This window comes from Sarcophilus harrisii, chromosome 1, assembly GCF_902635505.1.
Source record: "Sarcophilus harrisii chromosome 1, mSarHar1.11, whole genome shotgun sequence".
Classification (NCBI taxonomy): Eukaryota; Metazoa; Chordata; class Mammalia; order Dasyuromorphia; family Dasyuridae; genus Sarcophilus; species Sarcophilus harrisii.
In genome coordinates, this window is record NC_045426.1 from 692,858,204 (window position 1) to 692,870,742 (window position 12,539).

The 12,539-nt window shown below is 40.8% G+C and overlaps 1 long non-coding RNA gene across 1 annotated transcript; it reads left to right on the plus strand.

Annotated features, from left to right (window-relative positions):
- Positions 1-8,144: 8,144 nt before the first annotated feature.
- LOC116421469 lies at positions 8,145-9,656 on the plus strand. The gene is made up of 2 exons (XR_004231830.1): positions 8,145-8,431; positions 9,471-9,656. It is a non-coding gene; the product is annotated as an uncharacterized LOC116421469 (long non-coding RNA).
- The last annotated feature ends 2,883 nt before the right edge of the window (positions 9,657-12,539 follow it).

Genomic DNA, 12,539 nt, shown 5'->3' on the forward strand with positions numbered 1-12,539 from the left:
TATGGATTATGAATTCCAGGGCTCCAGCCATCTATCAGGATAAAGCTTTTTTGGGGCCATAATGGAGAACGCCACATTCCAACCTGGTGAGAAATAATCCCCAACCTTTCCTAATATAAAAATCCCTTTTTAAACACTAAGATATTATGAAAATCCCATACAGATACTTGTGTCTGAGACATGGTGAGAATCTCACTCCATGATCAGGCCATTATCCACTATGTCCTGTTGCCTGTAGGTTATATTTAATAATAATAGGTTAACATTTATATAGAGGTTACTCTTTGCCAGGTACTTCACAATTATTATCTTATTTAACTCTTGGTACAACTGTGGAAGGTGCTGGATAGTCTCTCCATTTTACAGATGAGAAAATTGAGATTAAAAGCCTTGTTCAAAGTTACACAGTAAGAAGTACCTGAAGCTGGATTTGAACTTAGGCCCACTGCTCTATCTGCTGACCATTTAGTTGGATTATAGAAAGTTTGCTTCTTTATTAATGTTAATGACTCAATGAGATGAACTCCTTGCAATAAATCACACTATGACTCGTTCCTCAGTAGACCACACTGTCCACACATCAAGAACTACTGATCCAGCCTCCAACCCATTTCTTCATAGAGGAAGAAACTGAGGATTTTACCCAGAACATTGAGGAAGAAAATCATTCTCCTGTGTCACCCTCATTCTCCAAAATGCAGGAAAGCAGCTCAAGCATCCTGGGTTCCCATAAATTTCCAGGTGACAGATTCTTACAGGAAGTTGGAAGCTAAACTCTCCTTGAACTTCCATCTATTTTGAGTTTGTACCACCTCGGGTCACTAGTCCCCTAAGATTACTCCTTCCTGTGTGGAACAAAACTTGCTCTCAGTCCTTGTCCAGAAGTCCCCTCCCTCAGATTTCGAGGGGTGTTCCAGGAATAGGCTGCAAGCTTCTTTTCTCTATATCTTATTCCTTGAGGTTATAGATATAGGAAAAATCAGATTTTAGTTGGGTACTATCATGGGGATTGGCTAGGGGAGGAGGAACAAGGATTTTTCTCAATCCTAAGAGAAATCCTGGCTAACCCACTGACCAGAAGATCTGAGGAAGTAAAAGGTTCTCTCTTGTCATTCTGATTTCATAGATAGAGGTTGATTCCAAGAGGCTCACACAGAGCCCCAACTTCTGACTTCAACCATGCTCTAGACCTACCCCGCTAGCCACCTCCCATCCTTGTGGGGGATGCCCTTCCTTGTGCCCCCAAATCCATTCACATCCACAGATTATTTTGATTTATTTTATTACTTATTTTCCTTCCTTTAAGAAACGTTTCCTATGTGTCTTGGACTGTGTTAGACCCTGGTGTTACAAAAAGACTTCTAAATCTGAAGGAACTTAGATTCCCTTGAGAAGAAATAACATGTATAAAACTAAGTAAATATAAAATAAAAGCAATGTAATTTTTGGAACAGGGGAGGAACTGTATTAATTGGGGAAATCAAGAAAAATCTCTTAGCAATCAATTTATTGATCAACCAATAAGCATTAAGTGTTTACAATGTGTCAAGCTGGGCACTGGGGTTTCAAAAAATAAAATCAAAATACTTTTTGCCTTTAAGGAGCCTTCATCTGACCACACTGACATTATATTGCTATATGCAAAACACATATAAAACTGATTCCAGGTTACAAGGCACTTATATCTTGCTTAGTGACTTTGTATGCAGTAGGTGCTCACTAAATGCTCCACAGACAAAATTGACATAATTTACTTTTGTTGGAATTCACCACTTTAAGAAGAAATAAACAATTTCTGCCCTCGATGTACTTAGCTCTCTCAGTGGTCATGGTCAAAGGTATGGAATTAGCTGGTCAAATCAAGGTAGTCAGGAGAAATAAAAAGGATGAGGGAGTATTAGTGTCCTTCCACCAGCACTTTACTCTGAGATTACCTCCTACTTACACTATAGCATAAATAAAGTTGTTTATCTATTGTCTCTTTTTTCCTTGATGTATGGACCATATTTTTGCCTTACTTTGTATCTTCAGCCTTCAGTAAAATGTCTGGTACATAGTAAGAGCTTAACAAATGCCTGTTGACTGACTGACTAGCAACTGGCAGGAAATCAAGGAAGGCTTCATGGGGGTGGTACAGAGTGAGCCAAGCAAGATATGGGGTACATTCCAGGCATGGGAGACAGAAGCAGGAGGCAGAATATAAAGTTCAGGGAACTTCTTTCACGGACTCTGAAGAAGACTCTTTGGTCAAGCTGAATTGTACTTTCTAGTGGTATTCAGGGAAGATTAATCTTTCTGGTGTCAAGGTTCATCAACCCTTTTCAGAACTGTCCATCCATCTGTTAGCTAACTCTAACCCATGGCTCCAAGAAGTGCAGTGTCCACACGTAAGTAAAATCATCTTGGCAGACAGGCCAAACCAGGTTCAGGCTAACCAACAGGCCTGAAACCCATTGGTGAGTTAGGGGAGCATCTGCCCTAAGCACTTGAAGACTTCCTCTGGCCAAATAGGCAGAGGAGAATGGTTTGTTCCAATGGCCATGAAGGAGGCTGAAACAAGTTCTATGGAGTGCTTTGAGCTTGGTCAGCCATCAAAGATGTCAAGGTCATCCGCTGTATCCTAGGCCATTGTCAGTTGTCTTGACATTTGTCCTGCCATTGGGCTTTGATGACCCTGGAGGAGAGAATAAGGCTGATGACTCTGCATAATTCCACCTCATTTAAATCCAATTCACATGCAAGTCAAGATCTCCTCTGGGATGTTAATACTTCTCTTCCAAAAGGAAAGGTGAACACCAATTGGGATTCATGAGGTTGTTTCTTCTCAGGCTCAGACCCATTGATTCAGAAGTTGGTAAATTTGGTGACATTCAGATTATCTCTGGGGTTACGGAATGAACTATCCTGTAAGATTTAATTTTAAATAATGTCCTTTAGAATCTACATTTATCCTGAAATAGCAAATAAGACAGAAAGCAAAGTTAGGGGAAAGATAAAGATTACAAGGAGAAATAACCCTTACTGGGTCCAGTGTTATACAACCTACTAAGAGAAGATGTCCCTAAAATGATTCAGAAATGTTGTTTGGACAAAATCTATATTTAAAAGACTAGAGAAAAAGGCTATTGAAGTTTTGAAACAATATTTGGACAATGGACAATTTTGAAGGAAAACTAATCATTAAGATCCTCTGGGTTTCTATTGGATCAAGTATTGCGACTGGAGTCAGGGAGATGTAGGTTAGAAGCCTGACTGCCACTTGTTAGGTGTTTGATATAGGGATGAGTCATTTCTGAATCTTGATTTACTCATCTGTAAAATGGGGGAAATAATCAAATCTGCCTCACAGTGTGGTTGTGAGGATCTAAGGAAGTAATTTAGAATTTTTATGTGTTTTTTATTTTTATTTATTTATTTTAAAACATTTTATTTTCTTTAGTTACAGGTAAAAAGAACTTTTTGGGGGGATTATATATGTGCTTTTTTTTTTTTTTTTACATATGTCCTTATGAATAATGTTGGGAGAGAAAAATCAGAACAAAAGGGGAAAACCACAAGGGAAAAAAATACATAAAATGAGGGGGAAACAAGTGTACATAGCATGTGTCAATTTATATTCAGTCTCCATAATTCTCTCTCTGGATGTGGATGGCATTTTCCATCCAATATTTATTGGGATTACTTTGGATCACTGAACTGCTGAGAAGAAGCAAATTTGTTATAGTTGATCACTGCACAATCTTGCTGTTACTGTGTAAAATGTTTTTTTCTGGTTCTGCTTGTTTTGCTCAGCATCAGTTCATGTAGAGAAGTTTTTAGGATTTACAAAGTTCCGGCTAAAATCCAAGCACTAAACAATAGCTTTGTATGGGAAGTTCTTTGGAAACTTTGAAACTCAGAAGATGATCAATAGCTGCATTTAAGTAACTGGGATTTCATTGGTATAGGGAATAACTATACCAATCTTTCTCTATCAATACAAACTGACAACTGCCCCAAAATGTATTCAATGGGGTTGTTTTGATATCCAAAAGGGATAAAAGATATGAGAGACAGCTAGAGTGCTTGGTGATGATTCATGAGTGTTAACCTTGTTGCTGGGACAGCTGGGCAAAATGCTGACTCTGAAGTCAGAAGCGCCCGAGTCCCAATCACCTCAGGCACTCTATATTTGGGTGACTATGGGCAAGTCACTTCATGTCTATTTACCTCAGTTTCTTCATCTGTAAAATGAGCTGAAGAAGGAAATGACAAAATACTCCAGTATCTCTGCTAAGAAGATGGGTGACCTCAAATGGGGTCACCAAGAGTAAGACTTGACTGAAAACAGATAGACAACAATGAAACAAATGGTTTCTGTCCATTATTGTGAGCCTCAGCTCCTTATCCTGTGATTGGTACATGTCTAAAAGGTTCCAACCACCTTAGATCCAGTCCTTAAAATCCCACCATGGAGGTCTCCAACAGGAGTCTGGACACCTACTTGTCAGCCACATTATAGTAGGCATTCCTTCCCTAACAAGATTGAACTAGATGGTCTTTGATGCTTAAATTCTGTGCTTTGTAACTTCAGGGTACCCTCCATCCTGCCCCCTCTGTTTTGGAACAGCTTTCATTATTAGGAAGATACTCCAGACACCAAACCTGTATTGACTTTTTTGTAGCTCACTCTTAGCCCCTTTGCATCTATCCTCTGGGTTTTATAGAACAAACTCTTCCACATGTAGCCCTTTGAATGTCTGAACCCAACTCTCACATCCTTTCTGGGACTTTTTGTCTCCATGCTAACCAGGCCAAATTTCTTCTAACCCATCCTCTGATGGCATGAACTTGAGGACCTTCACCTTAAATCAGACTCTGCTAGTATCATCCAGCTTCTCAGCATCCTTCTTAAATTGACTCCAGACCCAGAATTCTCCCACTGAATTATATTTACTTCATTCTCCAGATCCCTGCACCACCAACACACTGGTTAAGTATTTGTTGGTTGACTCACTGAATTTCAAGCAGTAAGGTTGGATAGAAAGAATATTTTTTTCTTGGGAAGGAGAGTCCCTCCAATCTGCCTGCCAGGATCATCTTTGGAGCACATGGTTTAGGAGAGAATATTTCAAAGAACCATAGCTTCAGAACTAGAGGGGGACTTCCAAAATCATTTAGTTCTACCCCTTCAATTTTTAGGTGAGAAAACCAAGACCTAGGGAAGATAAATGGCTTATCCACAGACATAAAACCAGCAAATTGTAATCAGGATTTGAATCCAGATCCTCTGATTCCAAATCTGCCATTCTAGGGCTTCTCCGATGGCTGAAGTCACTGTAAAATAAACAAATGAATGAATAAGGAAGCAAGTGAATGAATGATAAATGAATGAATGAACAAATAAAATAAATCTAAGCAAACTATGGGAGAGAGTTGATCCCTCACAGAGAGGAATGCTAGGAAATGACCACTTAGTTCTGAGAACAGTGTGAAAGCAAAGAGAAGTAAATTATTGAGTGTTCAGGGGAGAGAGGTTGCCAAAGACCTCTTCCCACCCAGACCACCCACCAGATCTGCTGCCCCAAGTTAAGGACCCCAGCTCCCAGGAGAGAGCATTAACTCTGGGATTCGGGTCTGTCCTTTCAAATGACCCAAATGTCAGCAGACTTCCTGTACATGGCCTTTAAAAACTTCCCAAGCAGCTCTGGGCTGTGAAACCCTTGCTTTCTTTCCCTCCCTTCAATGACCATCCCCTTTGCCTCACCACCAGCCCCTCCCCCTCAGCCTGCTCCCCTGCATCTCTGACCCTGGCAACATCCTGTTCTACCCCAGAAATCAACTCCCACTCCAAATTCCAGGTCTGATAGAAATCTAAAACAAATGCTTCCCCGGGCCCAGCTCCCATCTTGGGGACACCTTATCTCCCTTTTTTCCAGGATGGCTGCAGTTCAAGGAATCCATACAGTCTCTCACACGCCTTTCTAATTTTAAGCCTGCTCTCTGCTCCCCTTTTTTTTCTTCCTTTTTCTTGGGCCTGAGAACAGCTGGTAAAAGGGAGTGTGCCTGTCACAGAGTAGGCAATCGGGAACCTTCATTGAGGGCGTCCTTGTGAATTCAGGGGCAGCTGTAGTTCTAGAGCATCCCTACTCCAGTGGGCTAAGAGATAGGGGAGCACTTAGAAGTACTCAGGGAGAAAACGACACATTTTGGAGTCAAAATGTCCCAAGTTCCAATCCTATTTTAGAAATTCTTAGTTATGTGGTCCTGGATAAGCCACATGACTCTTCTAACCCTCAGTTTCCAAGATCAGATCTCAATCCACTATGCTATCCTATCTCTTCCTTCATCTTCTACTCTTCTTCCACCTTCTGCTTTTTTTTCTTCTTGTTCTCTTCTCCTCCCTCTCCTTCTCCCCTTCACTTTCTCCTTTTCTTTCTCTCTGCTCCTCTTCTTCCTTCTCTTTTTCTTTTTCTTTCTTCACCTCCTCATTTTCATTTTTCCTCTTCTTTCTTCCTCTTCTCTCTTTTTTACCTTCTCTTTGTTTTTTCTTCTGCTCATCTTTCTCCTTCTCCTTTGCTTTTCCTCTTATCCTCCTTTCCTTTTCTCTTTTTTCTCTTCTTCCCTCTTTTTCTTCTTGCCTTTTTCTTCTCCTCCTTCTTCATCTTTTCATCTTCTTTCTATCTCCTCCTTCTGCTTCTTCTTCTCCCCTCCCTTTCTTCTTCCTCTTTCACATCTTCTTTCTTTTTTCTTCCCCTCCTCCTTCTCTTCCTCCTCTTTTTTTCTCTTCCTCTTGTTTCTTCTTCTCCTACTCTTTCTCCTTCCTCTCTTCCTCTTTGTTTTCCTTTCCTCCCTCTTCTTTTCTTCCTTTTTCTTTCCTCTTCTTCCTTTTCTCCTCCTTTTCCTTTTCCTCTTTCATCATCCCTCCTTTTTCTTCTTCTTTACCTCTTCTTCCTGCTCCTTGTCTTCCTCCTCTTCTCCTTTTCCTACTTTTCCTTCTCCTCTGTTTCTTTCTCCTTTTCTTTTTTTTCCTCTTCATAATTCATAATTGATTTATCTTCATATTTTGCATTTTTAAACAGATATGAATTACAAAGTACGTTTCCTCTTATAATTCTGTGAAATGAGTAATGTAAGCAATATTATCCCTCTTCTACACCCAAAAAGCCTTACAGTCTCATAAGTCATCAAGCCCAGATCTCTGCTGACTCAAAGACCATAGAACAGCAGGGCTGGGGGGACCCTTACAGATCATCTAGTCTGGGGCTTCTTCACCCCTTTTATCCTAGGTGTTTTGGGTGGATGATGGAGCACTTGTAAGTTTTTAAATCTATACAATAAAGCATGGAAAATTTCAAAATAAATCAATCTTATTGAATTACATAAACACATAAGTTTATGGGTCCCAGAAGAAGAATCCCTGGCTTTAGCTGACAATTTCCATTTTACAGATAAAGAAACTGAAGCAAGTTCAGAGTGATCAATAATGTGACTGAGGGCTTGGAGACTCCAGTAATGACCAGAACTAGAATTTTAACTTCTCTGATTTCCTGGCAGATGTCATTTCTAAAACAACTTTAAAAGAGCGTATCTACCCTTAACAACCCTAGAAAATCTGAAAAAAAAAATTATCCACGTATGAACTTCTTCAACATTGAAAGGGGGTCTTTTTTATCTACCTTAAATCTGTTGTCTCCCCTTATTAAAACAAGCTCTTTGAGGGTAGGAATTGTCATTTTTGCTTGTATTTGGATCCCTAGTGCTTCACATTGGGCCTGGAACAAAGTAAAACACTTAGTAAATGACCTTTCTATCTGTCTTGTCTATCTGTCCTGTCTATTTATCTATGTATCTGTCTTGTCTATCTATCTATCCTCTCTCCCTCCTTCCTTTCTCTCCTATGTATATATTTATATTGTCTATCTATCCTGTCAATCTGTCAGTGTATCTATCTATCTATTTATAGATAGATAGTCAGAGCTGGAGAAGTCTTAGAACAGGGAGTGTCAGAGTTGGAAGGGGACTTAGAACAGGGGATGTCAGAGCTGGAGAAGTCTTAGAACAGGGAGTGTCAACATTGGAAGGGGACTTAGAACAAGGGAAGTCAGGGTTGGCTGAGACCCTTGACAAAATCCAATTCCTTTGCTTTAGAGATAAGGAAACAGTTTTTAAAGAATAGAATGGACTTTCCTGAAACCCAGTGAGTCATTATTTTCCAGAATCCCTTTTTTGTCATCATCTCTCTGAGCACTTCAGGTCGAGCTGTGGTGGTGAGGAACTCTGAAAAGTGTGACTCTATTTCAATGCCTTTCTCTGTGTTTTGTCCTGAGCAATGTTCTCGTCTCACTGCTCCCTTTCTCCTTCTCTGCCCATCATTCTGCTTTGCCAGGGATGGTGTTTCTTCTCACTCAAGCATGGTGAGCCATAGGATTTGACTTAAAGGGGGACTGTGGTGAGTTTGTTAGGATAAGCACAAATTCTGGGCTGATTTGGGTTGTGGGGTGTGTGTGTGTGTGTGTGTGTGTGTGTGTGGTGTATATGTGTAGGCATTCAGGTTAGCAACCTGATCTCAATACCTTTGTGCCCTTGATATTTGTGGAGTAATTTTGGCTCTTTGTGACCTTGTTTGGTGTTTTCTTGTCAAGGATAACAGTTTATTTTACAGATAAGGAAACTGAGGCACACAGGAAGAAATAACTTGCCCAGGTGAGGTGTTCTTGACAAGGATACTGGAATGATTTGCCATTTCCTTTTCCAGTTTATTTTACAATGAGGAAACTGAAGCATACAGGGTGAAATAACTTGCCCAGGTGGGGTGTTCTTGGCAAACACACTGGACTGATTTGCCATTTCCTTTTCTGGTTTATTTTACAGATGAGGAAACTGAGGCACATAGGGAGAAGTAGCTTGCCAAGGGTCACACAGCTAGTAAGTGTCTGAAGCCAGACTTGAACTCAGGAGAATGTGCACCTAGATGTCCTTGTGATAAGATTTCAAAGGCTTGGCATTGGAAAGGCCTGAATTTAAATTTTCTCTCCAAGGCCCACTAGCAGTGTGATTGTGGGTAAAGTGCTCTCTGAGCCAAGGTTCCTTCAATTGCTAAAGTAGGGTTCAAATTATCAGCAGAGCTCCCCAGGGTGCTGAGAGCACTAAGCAAGATGCTTTGCAAATTTGAGCATCTCAGAGAAATGTCTGCTGTTAGTTGTGTTGGCGGTTGTTGGGGCCGTCCATGGGCAGACAGGCAGATTCTGCTTCCAGATTCAGTTGGTTATTTTTTAGTGCTGCGGAAATGCAGAAACATTAATCTCCTTGGGACCACTGACTCCAAGGTCTATTAAAGGCAAACAAATGCTCCCTTCACCAGATCTTCTTTCCAAAAGTCTATTATTTTATGAAGCATGTGAATGTGTCTGTGTGTGTATGGGTGTGTTGCTTACACACCCACACTCATTCATCTCATCCCTCTGAACAATGGCATCTGTCTCTTGCAGTCTGACTCCTGCTCTGCCTCCAGCTTCCCGTCTCCAATCCATCCTCTCAACTCAACAGTCAAGACGATCTTCCTAATATACATCGGAGCTCTGCTCAACAACCTTCAATGGTTCCCTATTGCCTTTTGGATAAAATCCTACTTTTTCTATTCAACAATTAAATCCCTGCATGATGTGGTTCCTGTACTTTTCCAGAATTATGTAATATTACACTTCTCTATGCACTTACTATTGCAGCCAAATTGGCTTATTAGCTCTTTCTTAAATCAGTTTTCCATGTCACTGCTCAGGCTATTATCCTCCTCGTCTGGCATGGATTTCACCCCCACCTCTTAGACTCCCAAGACTCCTTCAAGATCTGGTTCAGGTGCCAGCTTCAATAGTGTCTCCCATTAGTATTCACTCCCACCTCAAACTAGATTGCACTCATTCAATTACTTAAATTTTGTCTCTCTTTGGTGGTCCTGGAGTAGAATGTGATCTTCATGAAGGCAGGCACTCACTCGTTTTTGTCTTGTATTTTCAGTGCCTGAAACAATGCTTGGAAAGACTTTGGTACTAGGAGTATAGATTTAGGGCAAGAAAGTAGCCTTAGAAGACATTAATTCCAATACTTTTTCTTTCTTTCCCTCTTTCTTTCTTTCTGCCTCTTCCTCTCTCTCTTCCTCTTCCTTCCTTCCTTCCTTTCTTTCTCTTTCTTTCTTTCTTTCTTTCTTCCTTCCTTCCTTCCTTCCTTCCTTCCTTCCTTCCTTTCTTTCTTTCTTTCTTTCTTTCTTTCTTTCTTTCTTTCTTTCTTTCTTTCTTTCTTTCTTTCTTTCTTCCTTCCTTTCTTTTGCAATTGGGATTAAATGACTTGCCCACAGTGTGGCATCTGTTTTATCTAAAGTTGGATTTGAACTCAGGCTCTGACTCCAAACTGGAGCTCTATCCATTTTACTTTCTAGTTGCCATAGACCTTTTTTTTTTTTTTTAAACAGATGAGGAAACTGAGGCTAGAAAGGTTATTGGCTTGCTTAGTGTCAATATAGTGTGTCTAATGTCAGATTTCAACCAATGTCAGTTCTAAAGAGTTATCTTGCATTTTTTCCCTGTTCCTCTTCCTCCTCCTTTTTCTTCTCTTCTTCCTCCTCCTTTTCTTTTTATTCATTTTCTTCCTCCTTTTCTGCCTCCTCTTCCTGCTTTTATTCTTCTTTCTCCTCTTTCTTCTCCTCTTCTTTTTATTCCTTCTTTTCCTCCTCCTGCTTTTTTCTGCCTCCTCTTCTTCCTCTTTTTCTTCTTTCTCCTCCTCCTCCTTCTTTCTTCTACTCTTCCTTCTCCTTCTTTTCTTTTTATTCTTCCTTCTCCTTCATTCCTGCTTCCTATTCTTCTTCTTTTCTCTCCTCCTTCTCCTTCTTCTCTTCCTCCTTTTCCTCCTTCTATTCTTCTTCTTGTCCCTCTTCCCTCTTCTTTCTTCTCTTACACCTGCTCTTTTTCTTTTTATTCCTCCTTCCCCTCCTCTTCCTCCTTTTTTTCTGTCTTCTTTTCCCTCCTCCTTCTCTTTTTTCTCTTCTTCCTCTTCTTTTTCTTTTTCTTCTTCCTTTTCTTCCTCCTCTTTTTCGGCCTACTTCTTTTTCTTTTCTTCTTCTTCCTCCTTCTCTTCTTCTTTCCCCTCCTTAGATTTATAATTTCACTAGTACAGGAAAACTATACTGTCAAGTGTTAATTAGTACCTTGTCACTGCCTGGCAACCCTGAGATATATAGGGACTCATCCAGAGTCACACAGCCAATAGATATCTAACTTGAACCCAGTAATTCCGACTCAGAGATCTGGGATCACAGTATATTGCACTTACTAAATGCTTTTTTGAATCGGATTGAAAGTAAAGGCTAAAACTAGTTTTGAAAAAGTTTTCCCTAATGTGTTTGGGAAAGGGATAATGCTTCCTTATCCTCTACCTCTCCATTGAAGGATGAGATTGTTTTTTTTTTTTTCCTTTCACATACTGCTTTCTATATAGTATAGTTAAGATAGACAGGCCATCTTACAATCCAGAGACAAGATCAGTTTCTTAATTGCCAGCAATCTGAAAGTCTTCCTTATCACTGTTTATATTAACAGCTTTCATTAATAGCCCACTGGATAATAGAAAAAAAATTATTTTCCCATCACATTTCTTTCTTTTTTTTTTAATTTTAATGCTCTGAATTAATTGCATGTGAATAGATGATCATTGTACTTGAAGGGGATAGGAGGAGAAACAATTCAACAAGAAAATGGTTTAAAAACTTGGGCTCTGGATCTTCTCCAGAGCTGGCCACTGAGGCTCATGGGAAGTTTCCAAACCTCCTTGTGCACGTGCAGAAAGCTAGGATGGGGTGCCAAACCCCTGGTTTCCCAGCAGGGTTGTCCTGGCAGGCAGCCTGCCCAGGAAGGGTAGATTCCCCTCCCTCCAAAGCACTTGGGAATCCCATTAGCTTCCCCTAACAGGCTGGCAGTCTCAGGGCAGGTGGGTGGGCAGCCGAGCTCTTCTGAGCTATCCTGAGACTGGGTCATATGCCATGGAAAAACAATGCACATCCTGGCATTTGTCTATAACACCACAGGCTACATTATCAGCACCGTTCATGTGGCCAGTCCGCTGCCCCTCCCTTTATTGTCCACTTCCCTGGACACTCGGGGAACAATAAGGACCATCACACAATAGGTCTCTAGAGCTGAATTTTCCCTCCCCTGTGAGCCACTAGCAAAGAGAGCTAGAAGGTTAATTGAGTCCACAAGAGTCCCCAAAGGCTTGAATGTATTTGAAAACCAGGTCACGTCCACCTGAATCTTCAATAGCTTGCAAAAGATCACCAAGTGTTAGACCTTGCTAAGCCTGGGGGCTTCAGAATTAGTCACTGGGTGGGTGGGTGGGGAGGCTGGAAGTCTGATGTCCTCACGGCCATAAAGAATGTTCTGGATATACGGCCTAAGTACCAAACTGGGCATCTTTGCCCATCTACACCAACGGACAATGAGAAAACATACAACTGAAGGTTGGTGACTGGCAGGGAGGGGCAGGGCCGGGTTCTGGCTCTCTCTGATGGC